Source organism: Lissotriton helveticus, chromosome 4_1, assembly GCF_964261635.1.
Source record: "Lissotriton helveticus chromosome 4_1, aLisHel1.1, whole genome shotgun sequence".
Taxonomy (NCBI): Eukaryota; Metazoa; Chordata; class Amphibia; order Caudata; family Salamandridae; genus Lissotriton; species Lissotriton helveticus.
The window spans coordinates 1,987,050,120-1,987,068,465 of NC_136063.1; positions in this window are offsets into that span (position 1 = coordinate 1,987,050,120).

Consider the following 18,346-nt stretch of genomic DNA (forward strand, 5'->3'; position numbering starts at 1 on the left):
ATAGTCTTCAGTTTTTGGAAGAGAGAGCAGGTTTCCTGCTCTCTCTTCCAAAAACTAAAGAAGTTTGCTATGGTAGGGCGGGAGCTGCGAGGCTCCTGCCCTACCATACCAAACAGCAGAATCCCGGGGGTTTGTACCCTGGGACACTGCAGGAGCCGGCCCTGGGGGGTGGAGGGCCCCAGGGCCATCAAGGGCTCCAGGAGGGGGGTTGCACGGCCTCCCCTATTTTAAATATTGGTGCCCCGGGGAGGTGGCGGTCCTTGGGGCGTGTGGGGAGACTTGAGCCCCCACACAGTTTTTTTTTTTTTTGTAATTCGAAGCCCCGGGGGGTGGTGGTCTCCAGGGCTGCAGGGGGCTGTGAGCCCCCCGCATACTTAGTAATAAAGCCCCAGGGGTTGGCGGTCCCCGGGGCTTGGGGGCCTTAGAGGCCCACCATCATCAATATCAAGCCACGGGGGTGGTGGTCCCTGGGGTTGTGGGGGGCCGTGTGCCCCCCACTATCATAATTACTTTGCCCCGGGGGTGGTGGTCCCTGGGGCAGTGTGGGGGGGGGATTGGGTCCCCCACACATTTTTGCATTATGCCCCCGGGATTTGGTCCCCCCGGGGGCTAATTTGAAAAAAGCAGACCGGGATTTGTTATTCACGAGGTACGCGTACCTGGGCGTACCCCACGATTTTTACATTTTTTATTTTATTTTTTTGGCCTTGTGGGTCCTTGTGGGACCCCCTGAGCAGGCCTAGGGGGTCAGGGTGTGTCTACCCTGCCCCCTTTTTGCATTCTGTATGTTTGTTTTTCTGCTTTCTTGTGCCTTGGTTTTACTGAGGCACAAGATGGCTGCCAAAATTTCCTGGTTTGGAGTCTTGACAGCCAATTAGCATACAGCTCGTGCTTGGGAAGGTACGGGTACGGTAAGCGCCTATAAATATATATATGATTTTACTTTTGATTTTCTCAGGAACTACTGAACGGATTTATACCATTTAACATAAAGGGTGATCTGCGAACCAAACTCTACCTTTTTGTCAAATTTGGTGTAGTTCCGTTCAGCCGTTCGGGCTGTAGCCCTGGCTAAAGGTCCTATGGAAAATTGCATGGGGAAAACACGTTTAGGGACCCCCCTTTTTGCACTCAAAGATACAGCACTGACGTCTCTTGTGATGACAGGTAAGTAAATCAGAATTCTTAGTTTGGCTGATGCACTATTGATTGTGAAAAGTACTTCTAACCATACTTACAGTAACTTGAATTTCCTTCCATAGACTAACATTGACTGGTTTCACATGGAAATGTTTCTAAGTGTGGAGTTTTGGAACTTTAAAAAGTTCCTCTAAAATCAGCCGAGCTACGAATTCCGATTTACTCACCTGTTATCAGGAGAGACCTCAGTGCTGCATCTTTCAGCCCACTACTGATCCTGAGAAGTAATTGTAACCATACTTACAGTAACTTGAAGTTCCTTCCATAGGCTAACATTGACTGGTTTCACTTGGACATTCTTCTAAAAAAATTCCTCAAAAATCAGCCGAACTACGAATTCCGATTTACTCACCTGTTATCTGGAGAGACCTCAGTGCTGCATCTTTCAGCTCACTACTGTTCCTGAAAAGTAATTCTAACTGTAGTTACAGTAACTTGAATTTCCTTCCATAGGCTAACATTGACTGGTTTCACTTGGAAATTTTTCTGTGTGGAGTTTTGAAAGTTAAAAAAATTCCTCAAACATCAGCCGAACTACGAATTCCGATTTAATCACCTGTTATCAGGAGAGATCACAGTGCTGCATCTTTCAGCCTACTACTGATCCTGAGAAGTAATTGTAACCATACTTACAGTAACTTGAATTCCCTTCCATAGGCTAACATTGACTGGTTTCACTTGGAAATTTTTCAAAGTGTGGAGTTTTGGAAGTTTAAAAAATTCTTCAAAAATCAGCCGAACTGCGAATTCCGATTTACTCACCTGTTATCTGGAGAGACCTCAGTGCTGCATCTTTCAGCCCACTACTGATCCTGAAAAGTAATTCTAACCGTAGTTACAGTAACTTGAATTTCCTTCCATAGGCTAACATTGACTGGTTTCACTTGGAAATTTTTCTAATTGTGGAGTTTTGGAACTTTAAAAAATTCCTTTATATTCGGCTGAACTACGAATTCCGATTTACTCACCTGTTATCAGGAAAGACCCCAGTGCTGCATCTTTCAGCCCACTACTGATCCTGAAAAGTAATTGTAACCATATTTACAGTAACTTGAATTTCCTTCCATAGGCTAACATTGACTGGTTTCACTTGGAAATTTTTCTAAGTGTGGAGTTTTGAAACTTAAAAAAATTCCTTTATAATCAGCCGAACTACGAATTCCATTTTTACTCACCTGTTATCAGGAGAGACCTCAGTGCTGCATCTTTCAGTCCACTACTGATCCTGAAAAGTAATTCTAACTGTAGTTACAGTAACTTGAATTTCCTTCCATAGGCTAACATTGACTGGTTTCACTTGGAAATGTTTCAAAGTGTGGAGTTTTGGAACTTTAAAAAATTCCTAAAAAATCAGCTGAACTAGGAATTCCGGTTTACTCACCTGTTGTCAGGAGATACCTCAGTACTGCATCTTTCAGCCCACTACTGATCCTGAAAAGTAATTCTAATCATAGTTACAGTAACTTCAATTTCCTTCTATAGGATATAATTGCCTACTATATAAAATATATATAAATAAAAAAATATAAAAAAAATTTACAATTTCAATATTTTTAAAAACATTTATTTTTCAATTTATATAAAAAATATGTAAAGGAATTAAAAAAATAAAATATCTAAAAATAAATAATTTTAAATAATGTTAGTAAATCAGCATAAAAAAATATAACAATTAATGCATTTAAAAATTATCATTTAAAAAACATTAGAAATTCACTGAAAAAACCATAGGTTTCAGCCACTTTATAGTTAGGAATTAGCATTTAAAAGAATGTAGAAATTCACTGAAAAAAACATAGGTTTTAGCCACGTTATAGTTAGAAATTAGCATTTAAAAAAACATAGAAATTCACTGAAAAAACCATAGGTTTCATACATGTTATAGTTAGCTGGACATTTCACTCATAAAAAACCATTGAAATCCCCCCGTTATAGTTAGTTTATCTAACTATAACTCGCGCGCCCACAATGTTTGCTGATGACGTCACATATTACATCACTTATGACATGGTCAGTGACATCACTCATGACATCACTGATGACATCTCAAATGACATCACTGATGACATCATCTTTGTGAAAGAGTGGCAGACTTCCTCTCAGCGTAATATAACCCTTGATACACACATTCAAAAATAGAAACTAAAATTTCCAAAAAAATGGAGATACCAATACCAGTTAGAACAACCTATTCAGTAACTCCAAAATCTGCAAACAAATCCACTCATTCACCAACAGTTCTATATAGTCCCTCATACATGTACTCACTCATCAAAGGGTCGATTTCGATTCGGGAAAGAAAACCGTCCTACGATTCGTATATGTAGCTGTTTCCGTACGATTTGTACAAAGCCGTCCAAATTGCGTAGTATGATCCGTTTCCAATGATTCCGTCCAAAATGTTTACGAACCGTACGAAAATCTAGCTAAGAACCATACGATACGGACTCGGCTACTGAACCGTACGATTTGTAAACATGGCGTACGACCCGCAAAGTACGATCCAGATCAGAGACCGTGAACGCTATTCATACGGGAAAACGCTGTCGCGTATGAACTGCGATTTGTACGCAAAACATCGCTTATGAGCGAGCCCCACAATGAAATAAAAAGCAAACCCCCCTCAAAGAAGTAACGCGTACCCCGCAAATACATCGCTTATGAGAGAGCTATACAATAAAGTATGAAATGAACCCCCCTCAACGAAGCGCACGCGTACCCCATAAATACGTCCAGTATAAGAGAGATACACGATAAAGAAAGAAACGAACACCACCTTAACGAAGCGCACTCGTACCCCATAAATACGTCGCATATGAGAGAGCTACACAATAAAGAACTAAACAAACCCACCCTCAACGAAGCGCACGCGTACCCCGTAAATACAGCGCGTATGAGAGAGCTACATAAAAAGAACGAAACAAAACCCCTCAACGAAGCGCACGCGTACCCCGTAAATACGTCGCGTATGACAGAGCCACACAATAAAGTACGAGTGAAATCCCCCCGCAAAAAAACACACGCGTAACCCTAAAACAGCACAAGGAGTGTGCAAAAGACTCACACAACCCACAAAACATATCTCCTGCCTACAAACTATTGCAAAGCAATTTCCTGGCAAAATCCAAAGGGGCCAACTGAGGGCCCAACCAGACCTACCCCTTATAACACACCTACCAAAAAATTCAAACTAAGCCACACCTACAAATGGACCAATAAAAAGGGCCCACACACACAAACCAGCATCCTTTGCAACATACCCATTTACCTACAGAGACTGACAACACACCAGCAACCTCACACATCCACCTTCACACATTCCCCCAATCACATTCAGACCCAAACACCCCCTTCACATTCAGACCCACAACCCCCATCCATACACACTGTCACCCCCAATCACATTTGCCCCACAACATGTCTGCACCATAGAATCCAAAGTTCACAAGCCTGGAGATGGAGATCCTTGCTGCTGAAGTCATCTGAGTAGAACCACAGCTGTTTGGCGCATTGGTCAGACAGACCAGCATAGCTGACAAAACCCGGCTGTGGGAGAGGATCGTCAATAGGGTCAATGCTGTTGCACCCATCAGGCGCACCAGGAAGGATTGCCAGGCCAGGTGGTATGATCTGCGGTGGATGGTCAAACGCAAGATGGATGAGGACTACGCCAATAGCCACCACATTGGAGGTGGTGGTCCCCGCAGACCAGTACAGTTCCAGCCCTGGGAGGAGAAGGTCATGGTCCTGCTACCACCGGTGGGAGTACATGGAATTGATGGAGTCGTGGAGCCTGGTGAGTATACAAACAACTCATGTGAAATGGGAGGACACCAGCATTCACCGGAAATAAGAGGGGTGTATGCACAGGACTCCCAGCCGTGTCCAGACATAGGAGGGGTGGGTGTATATGACTCCCAGCATAGGCCAACAGTATGGGGGTGGGTGGATATGACTACCAACATAGACCAACAGTATGGGGGTGGGTGGATATGACTCCCAGCATAGGCCAACAGTATGGGGGTGGGTGGATATGACTGAGAGCAGTGTCCAGACATAGGAGGGGTGGGTGTATATGCTTCCCAGCATAGGCCAACAGTATGGGGGTGGGAAGAAATGACTCCCTTCATAGGCCAACAGTATGGGGGTGTATGGATAGGACTCCCAGCAGGGTGCAGACATATGAGGGGTGGGTGTATATGACTCCCACCATAGGCCAACAATATGGGGGTGGGTGGATATGACTCCCAGCATAGGCCAACGGTATGGGGTGGGTGGATATGACTCCCAGCAGTGTCCAGAAATAGGAGGGGGGTGTGGATATGACTCCCAGCAGTGTCCACACATAGGAGGGGTGGGTGTATATGACGTCCAGCATAGGCCAACAGTATGGGTGTGGGTGGATATGACTCCCAGAATAGGCCAATAGTATGGGGTGAGTGGATATGATCCTGCACTGTCCAGGCATAGGAGGAGTGGGTGTATATGACTCCCAGCATAGGCCAACAGTATGGGGGTGGGTGTATATGACTCCCAGCATAGGCCAACAGTATGGGGGTGGGTGGATATGACTCCCAGCATAGGCCAACAGTATGTGGGTGGGTGGATATGACTCCCAGCAGTGTCCAGACATAGGAGGGGGGTGTGGATATGACTCCCAGCAGTGTGCAGACATATGAGGGGTGGGTGTATATGACTTCCAGCATAGGCCAACAGTATGGGGGTGGGTGGATATGACTCCCAGCATAGGCCAACAGTATGGGGGTAGGTGGATATGACTCCCAGCATAGGCCAACAGTATGGGGGTAGGTTGATATGACTCCTACCAGTGGTGAACAGCATGGGGGTGGGTGCAAGGCTTAGGGCCAAAAGGCTGCAAGGGGGATGGTGAAGAAGGTTAAACTTTGGACAACCCTATCTCCACTACTATGTATGCACAAGCCCAATTGCAATCATCCTATATGGTCCAGGTACACACCCATGGACCATGCTCAATGTACAGGGAGTGAGAAAGTAGCTGACACTGGGCCATGGTGTATGCCACACAAGGTCATCCTGTGACCACTGGAAACACTAACATCAGGACAACAAGGTCAGATATCTTAAACCGGAACTCACAACCACGGTCATGGCAGCATGCTCCTTCGGGAGACAGCCACACCATGAGGGAGGGCAAGTTCCAACGCACAATCCAACTACCAGCAGGCCCTGTCACACACACCCCTTACATAAACATAGGCAGCTGTGACAGGCAATGTAGTGGCCCGCTGTCACAACCGTTATGTAACACTACAAATACTGATCTGATGAAGCATTTAAGCAAAAAATGCACAGGCCTGATTCACAAGTCACCTGTGCTTATACCACGATGACGTAGCTACACCTTACTGACGCAGCGGACGCACAACTATTACTGCAATGCTGCTGGGTATTGACAAGGTGATACCCCTGGGAGATGTGTGACGTTCTAAAGCCCTGCGGCAGAAGTATGTGGACTTGTCATGGTGTGGTTGTGGTGTGGTGTGCGGTGTCTGCCCGACACCGCACAGCAACACCTCCCAAAAGTGGCTGATTGAAATCTTAGACATTTCACTCAGCCACTTTAATGCGCATGCTGCCTCAAAAAACCTGGGCATGCCTGAAGCTGACGTAAGGATTGACACAGCATTGTGCAGATAGGGCCGCACAGAGCATTGCTGGATCTGCGTTGCACCAGCGACACAACTCAAGCAATGTGCCACTTCCATGGCACAGATACGGGACGCAGCTGAACTGTTATCACACTATGGTGATCAACAGTGTTAAAGTGTTGCATCCATGTTGGCATAGTTGTGGTGCACAATGACTGCTAAATCACTGCTGATATGCCTGGCTGTGCCATTCATTGTAAATAGACCCTCACATTAAAATGTGTCCTCAACACAGATCAATCTGACACCACAAGTGAATAGTGTGAAAAATACAAAGCAGGTGATAACGACAATGTATATGAAAAATAGTTATTCCATCAAATGGCATTAACATCGTCTGTCTCTCACACCCACAGGGCAACGTGCACAATCTACCCCCAAACAGGGGGGAGAAGGATCACAGACGCAGGCTCCACAGGACCCTGATCCCACCAACAGCGACGCCTCTCACCACTCCATGGATGACACAGACCAACCTGGCACCTCTGGATCCCAAACCGGTGCAGCAGCTGGATCAGGGGCATCTGTGCCAACCACCACACCCATTCCTGCCACATCCCAGAATACAGCTCGGAGCCCTGCCCACAATCCACAACTGAGCAAGTCTGACAATGAGGGACAAGGTTTGTCGGACACCCAGGAGGAGGCAGACCACACCACCACTGTCAACCCTCAGGGGTCCAGTCGACCCGATGTGCCCACAACAGCAGGCCGGGCTCGTGTGGGCAGGGGTGGTGGGAGTGGCACAAAGCGGAGGCGAGAACCTGACCAGCAAGCTGAGAACCCGGTATGTCTGAACTCAGAAACATCATGGAGGGATACCGGCGGGACACCAGGAAGTTCAGCCAGGGAGTGGGGGCCCTCATCGCTTTAAAAAAACAGCCGGCCGAGCAACACGCCAGTCAACGTTGACACCAAGGACGGATGGAGGCAAGACTGGCTGAGCTCTTGGCGGTGCAGAAGGACATAAGCCATTCACTCCGTCGGATTGCTGACAACATGCATCACCCTCCCTGTGTCACTAGGCCAGAAACATCCAGGCAAAGACTGCCAACAGGCACAGGGAGGGAGGAGGAGGTGGAACCATCCGAAGGAGAGTCCCAGGCATCATCAAGGCCTGCATATGAGAGTCCCCCAAGGAAGGTGGGTCGTCCACGGAGAAGACGTTGAGAGGCAGAAGGCCATGCGCATCTCCCAGGTCACCTGGTCTGGCATCTTGCCTTTGTGTACAACAGCATCACCTTATTGACTGTCAGACTCTCCCACCAACTCACATTTCACTCTCAAGATGGAGAATAAAAAAAAACACAATACGTATTGATGTTGAAGTTTTTTTACCCGGAGTCAACAACATACGTGTTGGGATATGTCAAAGTATGCCAGAGTGTTGAACAAACACAAGCCATCCATACACTGGGATCTGAGTCTGGTTGTGGACACACATAGGTCACAATGTATGATCAACTACATCCATTGTGGTAAATACTCACACGAGATGGTTACTATCTGCTGAGGGGGTGGGTGCCATACTGCTCTGACAGACAGTTACGGAAGAGTCTCATGAAGGTGTACAGGTCATGGGTAATATGTCGGTGTATAGGGAGGGACTACCAGGTCTGTTTCTTGATGTGGGATAACTATCACCTGCATGCAGTTATACTGTTGAAGTGATGAATGTTGCCCAGGGCAAGGGAGGCTGGACGGACTACAGGCAATGTGGTGTTAGATGGGAGACGTCCATATTTGTTTTTTGGGTTGAGGTTTTGGAGTCACTACTGAGTGTGGCTGAGGAGTATGAAGGTCTGCCTGCAGTTGACAGTGGGACTCTCAAACAATCAATCAAACAGGATATGTGTAAAGTGTGCTACATACCCGTGATGGTTTCAAGGTGCTGGGTGTAGGGGAGGGGGCTGCTACTGATCGAAGAGCCAGGTATTGATGAGTTTTGTGAAGAGCAGCAGCTCCTGGGTCTGATGTAGGTTGATTGGGAGACTGTACCAGGTCTTGGTGGCGAGGTGGGAGAAGGCTCTGCCGCCGGCAGCGGATTTCTGGATGCGTCGAATAGTGGCAAGGGCGAGGTCGAGGTTAGCAGACCGGAGGCTACGGGTGGGGGTGTAGAAGCTGAGTCGGTCATTGAGGTATGCTGGTACGGCATTGTGTAGGCTTTTGTGTGTGTAGATGAGGAGTTTGAAGGTGATCCTCTTGTTGACGGGGAGCCAATGCAGGCCTCTCAGGTGGGGTGTGATGTGACTGCATTGGGGGGCGTCGAGGATCAGTTGTGCCGAGGCATTCTGGATGCGTTGCAGCCGTCTCAGGAGCTTGGTTGATGTTCCTGCATAGGGGGTGTTCCCGTAGTCCAGTCTGCTGGTGACGAGAGCGTGGGTGACGGTTATTATTGTGTTGGAGGGGATACATTTGAAGATCCTGCAGAGCTTTCGGAGGGTGTTGAAGCATGACGTGGAGACGGCGTTGACTTGCTTGGTCATGGAGAGGGCGGAGTTGAGGATGACCCCCAGGTTGTGTGTGTGGTCGGTGGGTGCTGTGCCTGTTCCTAGCGATGTTAGCCACCAGGAGTCATCCCAGGCTGATGGGGTGGTGCAGAGGATGAGGACCTCTGTCTTGTCTTTATTCTGCTTCAACCTGCTGTCCATCTTCCATTTTGCAACGGCCTTCATTCCCCTGCGGAGGTTGCCTTTGGTGTTGTGGGGGTCTCTGGTGAGGGATGGTGTTGTTGGCATAGGAGATGATGTTGAGGCTGTGTTGTTGAGCGACGTGGGCGAGTGGTGCCATGTAGATATTGAACTGTGCCGGGCTGAGGGATGATCCATGTGTGATGCTGCAGATGATCTTGGTGCTCTTGGAGCGGAATGGCGGGAGGCGGACGTTCAGGGTACTGCCGGAGAGGAAGGATGTGGTCCAGGCCAGGGCCATCTATTGGATTCCAGCATCATGGAGGCGTGCTATTAGGGTGCACTGGCAGACTATGTCGAAGGCTGCTGGTTCTACTTTGTTCATCAGGATCTAGATGTCGTTGGTGGTGGCGATGAGGGCGGTCTCGGTGCTGTGGTTGATGCAAAAGCTGGACTGGGATGGGTCCAGAATGTTGTTGTCTCCTAGGTAGCAGGTCAGCTGTCTGTTGACAATCTTCTCTGTGACTTTTGCGGGGAAAGTGAGCAAGGAGATGGTCCGAAAGTTTGTCAGGTCATTGGGGTCGGCCTTGTGTTTCTTCAGTAGAGTGTGATCTCGGCGTGCTTCCAGCTCTCCGTAAAGGTTGCTGTCTTGAAGGAGATGTTGATAGTTTTTTGGAGATGGTGTGCAATGGCTGTGCTTGCTGTCTTGAAAAAGTGTTGCGGGCATGGGTCAGAATGGGATCCGGAGTAGATGGAGTTCATGGTCTTGATGGTGTCTTCGTCGCTGATGTTGGACCAGGCGGTCAGGCGACTGGTACATGTGGGGGTTGCAGGGGTGGTGGGCTTAGTGTTGGATGAGGGTGTGTCGGTGTTGAAGCTGTCGTGGATGTCGGTGATCTTGCAGTGAAAGAAGGTGGCCAGTGATTTGCACAGGTCTTGTGATGGTGGAATGTCGTTGCTGTTGGAGCTGGGGTTGTAGAGGTCTTTCATAATGTTGAAGAGCTCTTTGGTGTTGTGTGTGTTGTGTATGCGGTCGTTGAAGGCGGTCCTCTTGGTTTTTGGTAGTCCTGACGAGTTGGTGGTATTTGGGGGTGGCGTTATTGTGGGCTGTGTAGCTGTCTGGTGTTCAGTTGGAGAGCCAGTTCTTCTTCAGTTTCCGACAGGTGCGTTTGGAGGCCCGGAGGTCTTTGGTGAACCAAGTGGCTTTCTTGTTGTTGTGATTGGTTGCGGAGGTCTTGAATGGGGCAAGGGTGTCCGCGCAGTTGTTGATTCACTGTATGATGTTGATGGTGGTGGTGTTGGGATTTGTGGGGGCGGTGGGTGGTCCCAGGGCGAGGGTAGTGGTCAATTGGTCCTTGATGACTTGCCCCAGCAGCGGCGTGGCAACTGTTGGGTACGGTGGTGTTTGGTGTGCTTCCTGAAGGTGAAGTGGCTGCATCTTCAGTGAACATCAGTCCAGTAATGTTTGGTGGTGTGGTTGATAGAGACGTGGTGACTTGCGGACAACATGGGGTACAGTGTGTGTCCAGTGGCATGTGTGGGTGTCGTCACAAGCTGTTTGAGTCTGAGGTTGGCGAGGTTGTTGATCAGGGCGGAGGAGTTGGTGTTGTTGTTTTTGAGGTCGAAGTTCAGGTCCCAGAGGAGGATGTAGTCCATGGATGCGAGGGCGTGGGTGCTGATGAGGTTGGCGATGGTGTCGCTGAACTGTGGTGGGGGTCCGGGTGGTCTGTGTTGTTTTTGACTCTGAGGCAGTCCTTGTGGATAATGGCCATTCCCCCTCCCAGTCTGTTGGTGCAGTCTCTGCTGGAGTTTTGGTAGCCCTCTTGGATGGCAATGGCGATGTCTGGTGCCGAGGTGACGTTCAGCCAGGTCTCCGTCTGGAAGGCGACGTCGGGTGTGGTTGAGTCTAGGAGGTCCCAGAGTTCAATGGCGTCCTTGCGAGCAGAGCGGGTGTTGAGGAGGATGCATTGGAGGTGGTGGGTTCTCTGTTAGATGGTTTTGCGGTCCGGATGCAGTTGAAGCTGCAGTTCCGGGTTGGGGTAGCCCGGTAGCAGGAGTTATCATGTCCGGTGTTGCGTGCTTGGAGGATGCTGGAGTCGTAGTGCAGGCTGGTGTTGTGGTGGCTTTTGGTCCAGGGGTTCTTGCGCTGGGCGCGGTCCAGGCGCAGACGGGCGTAGATGGGCTTGCCTTTGGTGCACCTTTGGTGCGCCAGTGGTGCACACGCTGTGCACGTCTGCTGCGCAGATGCACAGACTCTGCCATTTTAAAGCGGGGAGGTAGGTGCATCTGGGAGGCTGGAACATGGTGGGTTGGGGGCATTGAGGCAGGGGCAGCGGCGGGAAGGGGTGCGCAGAAACAAGGGGGCTGGTGGGTGAAAAATTTGCATGAGCACGCCTTAGCGGCGACAAAGGAAAAACAGAGCACAGCGTACACGGAGGAGAAAGATAATACCAGTTACAAATCACAGGGATAAGTGCAGTAGGCTACCGCAACTGCACAGTGGAAGGGTAGGCACAGCAGGTGCAAAGTCACACTTCACCCAGTAGCGGGCAGGGAACAGGTGGAGCTGTTCGGTGGCAGGGGGGCGACCTGGCTTGTAAGCAGGTTCAAGGGTCACTCTTAACTATAGTAGGTATCTCAGGTGGACAGTCATGCCGCTGTGCAGGGGATGTTGATGATGAAGTGTGCGCATGTGCCCTGGGTGTGCACATGTCTTCCTGGAGTCAGGCTCTTCTTCCTGTATAGAGGTTGTTGACGTAGTTGAGCTGGCTGCTGTTGTGGACCTGGGTGGCTCTCTGTCTTGACTAGGAGTGGATCTATCTGAAGGTCTGTTCCAGCATGTGGATGGACTTGCATCATGAGTTAGCGATGGTGTGGATGTGGTGAACTAGCTGCAAACATTGTGTACCAATGCAGGATGGTGGTGTGTTTGTCCTCCAGGCAGGAGTTGCTCTACCACTGACCCATTTTTTCCTGTTTAGCTGTGGGCTTGCGTGCTGAAGTACTAGTCCAATGTCTGAGGAGCAATCAGGAAAGTTGTGTAGCAGCCCAGTGGTTTAAGATTTTAACACAATTTATGTGGAGGCCTCTCAGCTCAATCAGCATATGTTAATCCACTTCCCCCACTGACCCCCTGCCCACAAACCACTACAACATCCTTGCAAAGATTCACTATCAACACTGAAACGTCATGTGGAACCCTTACATCAGATTGGTCTCAAACGCGGATGTGTGGAGACACCCGTTTCTCCTGCACATCTTTAGAAAAGGTAACACAGATCCTGTTTAAGCTTCCAATCATACACCAAGATCTATCTATCAGTCCTGGCAAAGATTTATGTGAAATGTCCATGGAAGAAACAGATGCACTTTGTTGAAGATAGTAGCCTCCTTCATGACTCACAATCCAGCTTCCATCCCACCCATAGTACACAGGTGGCCCTCATACAAATGGCAGACTCTATACGCTGGGAGGTAGATGGAGGTTCCAAGGCGGCGTTGGTGCTGTTCGACAAGTCTACAGCATTTGACACCGTAGACCATCACATTCTTCAGAATCACATGAAGACCATAGGTGTGTGGTCCTCAGTGCTGAACTGGATATTTTCCTAACTATCTGACTGCACACATCAGGTCCACACCTACAACATCGACTCCTTAGTCAACACAGAAGTGTGGTTTGCCGCAGGGCTCTGCTCAGAGCACGCAGACTTTGGTAATATTTACTTTACCATGCTGGCTGAATCGATTGCGATGTCTGGAGTCTAAATGATATCATATGCTGAGGATCTTCTGATTCTAATCAACTAAAATCCATTCAGAGCTGCAAATTTTGAGCATCACCACAATTGGTCTTTGGTGTTGTATGTCACTCTAGGGGTGTACCTCACAAAGTTTTGACAATCATACTCCTGGAAAGTTTGTTTTGTTCTTGCGGGTGGTCTAGTATCCATCTGTGATGGCAATGTAGAAGTAGTGTGCGGGCCTTACGTGCAACCAGGTCACAGTAATTATGTTTATGTGTAGTGCTGTTATGTTGATGAGGTAACAGAGTCCAATGTTGTGCTGGTGAAAGTAGCATGTGTGCAGAACGACGCACATGACCTGCTTATACTGACATGGACTGTTATGTGTGTCAGTGCGGAGTTGGCAGTATGAGTTGCACACACAGCCTGCGGAGATGTCATGTGTGCTCTTAGGGGTTGCCTGATACCAGGTGCATGATTGTGTGGTGTTCACTGTGTGGAGGGTGGCAGGAGCATGAGTCTGTAGTGTAACCTGTGTCATTGAATGACCACAGGGCCTTGTACTGTGCAAGTTGCAGGAGCTGGCAGGCCTGCCTTTGTCATGAATGTGGTGCAACTGTGGCACGAACAATCTGCGGTCTGCCTTAAGAATGGACTGATGGATGTTGGAGCATATTGGAGGCATGTGTGTCGCAGAATCTGGCCACTGGGTGTTGCGGTGTCACTGGGGATGCAGCAGCAGGAATGTCTGAACACATGATGGCATAAGGTGTGAGACACCATGGAAAGTGGCACACAAAGACAAGGATATTTGCATAGCAGCATGTCACATGTGTATGGGAAGGAAGGAGTGTCTGGTTACTCATGGTCACTGCTAGGAAATGGGTAACCAATCACTAAATGTGACGGCCACAGGAACAGGCACCAAAAGGCCAAGCGGGGCAGAGGACAAACAGAATCAGCATGTGCTGCATGACCGTTGTGGGTATTAAGCTGAAACAATACATACACAAGCATATTTGTCAATCAAATAATGGACCATGACGTATTACAAACACCATGCATGTTCCCCCACTACACATAACCACAATCATTGTAAAGTATGCCATAGATGAGGCATGCACACTGGAAATACATCTGCGGTGACTGTAATGGGGCACAATGTACACTTAGGAATACTTTTACAACAGAAATGATTCAAGTTTGTTCTGAGACCATGCTGCTTTAGCCAATGTACATGGCCAGTGACATTGCTCAGAAGGAAATAACTGTAATGCAATGAGTGTACCTGTAATGCTGCTGAAACAATCTCCACACAACTGTCAGGGACAGTTTGTACCTTTGATCCTCAGAATTGTGTGATGCTGAAAGGGGTCCATCTCCAGATAGCCCCTTGGTCTGAGTATGAATGACAGACTCTAAAGGGTGATCAGGCGAGGGTAGGAGAGGATGGGAACAGCATGGAGGGAGATCCGAAACAAAGGGCAACAAGCATTACAATTCAACACTTCTTGGCACTGAATCACATTATACTCATGTTGTATACGGTAACAGTTACACCTGTGTACTTTAACCACAGCCACTGTATCCAGCACAGGTTTTGAAATGATACTACATCTGAGGTTTTAACAGGGACACATAAAAGGATCGCAGAGTTTGTCTCCTAAATGAAGGGGGTCTAACGCTCACCGGGCTTCTTCAATGCAATTAGAAACATGCACTCACAAACTTACTCACAGTGTATGAATGTGGCTCAAAAAATACAGTGAATTCAATGTGTAGCAGTTCTTCTCACACAAATCAAATAACTGGGAATCAGTGAGGGTAATGAATGTAAGATACACATCACCCGCTATAGCCGTACTTAGCTAATGCAACGAGTAAGGGGATTATTTAAACACAAGGAAGCCTAGCAAGAGCCAATCATTGGCTCTACAAACAGTGCCTTACAATGCAAAACATGAGAAGCAGGTGTGACCAAAATCTACTGAGAGCAATGAAGAACAAACCCAGTAAACCACCCCTACCGTAACCAGGATATGCAGCACGGCACAAGAGTTTGCTGTGATTAACGTCAACCGACTGGTGTAACGGAAGTGTTTACATTAGCAACACCACTACGTTGCTATGTCATCAGTGCAACATTCCTGGAATCATGGGAATAGAAAGTTTACATAAAGTTACCAAGAAGGCAGTGTTCTCCACCGGCACTGATGTAGCGACCGGACAGTGACAATATATACTGGTACAGGGGGCAATGCATCCATAAGAACAGACTCACTGGACAGTTGTCAGAACATGTGAGACATACAGTGGTCCACACCTTCACAACATGTCAATAGATAAACCAAACTGTACTGGCCCACAACATAAATGTGATGAGCCAAACACATCCTGCTGCACACAGTGAGGTTGCAATTCCACACAGAGCCTATGGTTGTGATGTCACACACAATGTAAACCGGTGACATCCGCAATGTGTCAGGACCATGGTTTACACACATTGATGTATTCACCAGAGTCATCAATCAACAACAGATGACTGACAAGAAGGGTGACTTTTCAGTCATGGGACTGTTGCAACAGGCATCTTGATCCATGTTAATGACACATGCATGTATGCTTCAACAACAAGCACAGAAACGGTTCCCACACATTCCCAAAGCATACAACCCAAAAAGCATGTTTAGATATCTTACCCAAACTGACATTTCCACACGTCTGTGCATGGAACGCTGATGCGACACACGTTGCAAGTATTGGGTAGAGCAACCTGGGAAAGACAGGCACACAAGGGGACACATTAATAAGAATTGCATACAGACATGGTCATGTGAAAATACATCACAATGTAGTACACATGTACATTACAAATTCACTCATTGCACATATGCGTATGTCATGACAACATCACTTGTGTGACACATCACAACAAACATCAAAGTGTTTTCGCATATAGTCAGGTGGACACACAGTCTGTAACTCATGACACTCCATGCCACAAGCTTGCACACTACTACCCAGTCACTCACCATTAAGAGAAGAAATTGCGTATGAGCTGACTCTGGATATCATCCTCCTCCTCCTCCTCACTTTCATCGAGCCCAAGCCCTTCATCCTCAACGGGTGGATGTTCCAGCTCATCAGGATCCAGGATGAGTGGCACGGCCTTCTCAACTGCCATGTTGTGCAGCATGCAGCACACAATGAAGATGTTACTCACCTTGACTGGAGCATATGTGAGGGATCCGCCGGTCTTGTAAAGGCACCGGAATCGGCTCTTCATGAGTCAAAACGTTTGCTCAATCACGCACCTGGTCTGCCCATGTGCATTGTTGTACCGGTGGTCTGCAGCTGTCCTTGGGTTGCGGAGCGGTGTCATGAGCCATGGCATGTTGGGATATCCTGCGTCTCCTACAAATATACAGTGTGTTGAAATGTGGGTAAAGCAATTTTGTCAGAGCAAACAAAAAATTATACATACAGGACAAACAGAGTATACCCACCAACAAGACATGCCTGATCGTTGCGCAGCTGCAGCATCCTCTGTTGTACCCTGCTCCGCCTCATGATGAATGCATCATGGCACGATCCTGGAAAACGTGCACAAACATGGGAAATCAGCATGTTAGCAAGACACACCACCAGGGCATTCATTGAGTGATAATGCTTCCTATTGCGGTAAGCCTGCTCCTGAGCCTGTGTTGGCACCAAAGCCACATGTGTACCATCAATGGACCCAATGACATGTGGCATTCCTCCCAGGGCATAGATTTCACCCTTGACATCTCTCAACTCTTCAGGGTTTGGACATTGGATGAATTCATCAATGTGCTCTAACATGGCAGCTAAGACATCACGTAGGACACGGCTGAACATGGTTTGGACATACCTTCCACATCTGCAATGGTAAATTGAAACGTACTTGTGGCAAAAATATGTAGGGCGGCCATCACCTTTAGCTTTGGTGTCAGCGCAGTTGGATACCTGTGTCGCGGTTGGAGATGTGGTTCCAGCCTGTCCGTCAAGTTCTGAATCAAATCTCGAGTGAATCTGTAACGACGGATGCAATCACGTTCCCTCATGGTCTCCAAGTCCGGAAAAGGCCTTGGGAGAGGCGGTGCCCTGCAGGACATATTGTGGAAGAATGGAGAACAACTGCCAGCTAAACGAATCCAATGTACATAGCACATGCAACACTGATACTACACATCAAGGTACTATGGTGTCTGGTGTAAGCAATTCATCCTGGACACATATGCCAGCTTACTGGCACATCAAAAATAACCAAGATACATCTGTTTTTTTTAAAAAACATTACATGCACACAAAAAGACTGCTGGGCTGCTCTGAGTGAGCAGAGCAAGATATCACTGGAGTGACACACATCACCAGACCTGCATTAGAAGGTTGTCATCCTATATAGACAGCTGACTGCAAGGCACAGACCTAGGTCACATGTAATATCTGTTGGACATATCATACAACTTGCTAATGAGGTGTGTATGTGACAACGCAAAACCACATCAATTGTCACGATGCAGACATGTATGCATGGGGATCAATGATGTACGAAGCCATCATACCCAAAAGCCATTGAAAAAGCACATGTACCATTGTGTGCGTACATGCAAAACCATTTCAGTCACAACACAGACCCATTATAGATGCACCAACAGCAGATACATTATACGAACCCAAACTGCAAATTCAATCTTCAAAATTACACACACATTACATTGTTACATAGGGACCTGTCCTGGGCTCATCCCCCTCTGCCTGGGACGACTCCTGGTGGCCCCCTGCCCTGGGCACCACCCCCAAGCCAACGGACCATGTACGAAACCTGGGCTTCATCCTGGACTCCTCCCTCTCGATGACCAAACAAGTCAACGCCGTCTCGTCATCCTGTTTCAACACCCTGCGCATGCTCCGAAAGATCTTTCGATGCATCCCCACCAGAACCAGGAAGACGGTCACCCAGGCACTCGTCACCAGCGGACTGGACTACGGGAACAACCTCTACGCGGAACCACAGCCAAACTACAGAAAAGATTCCAGCGCATACAGAACGCCTCCG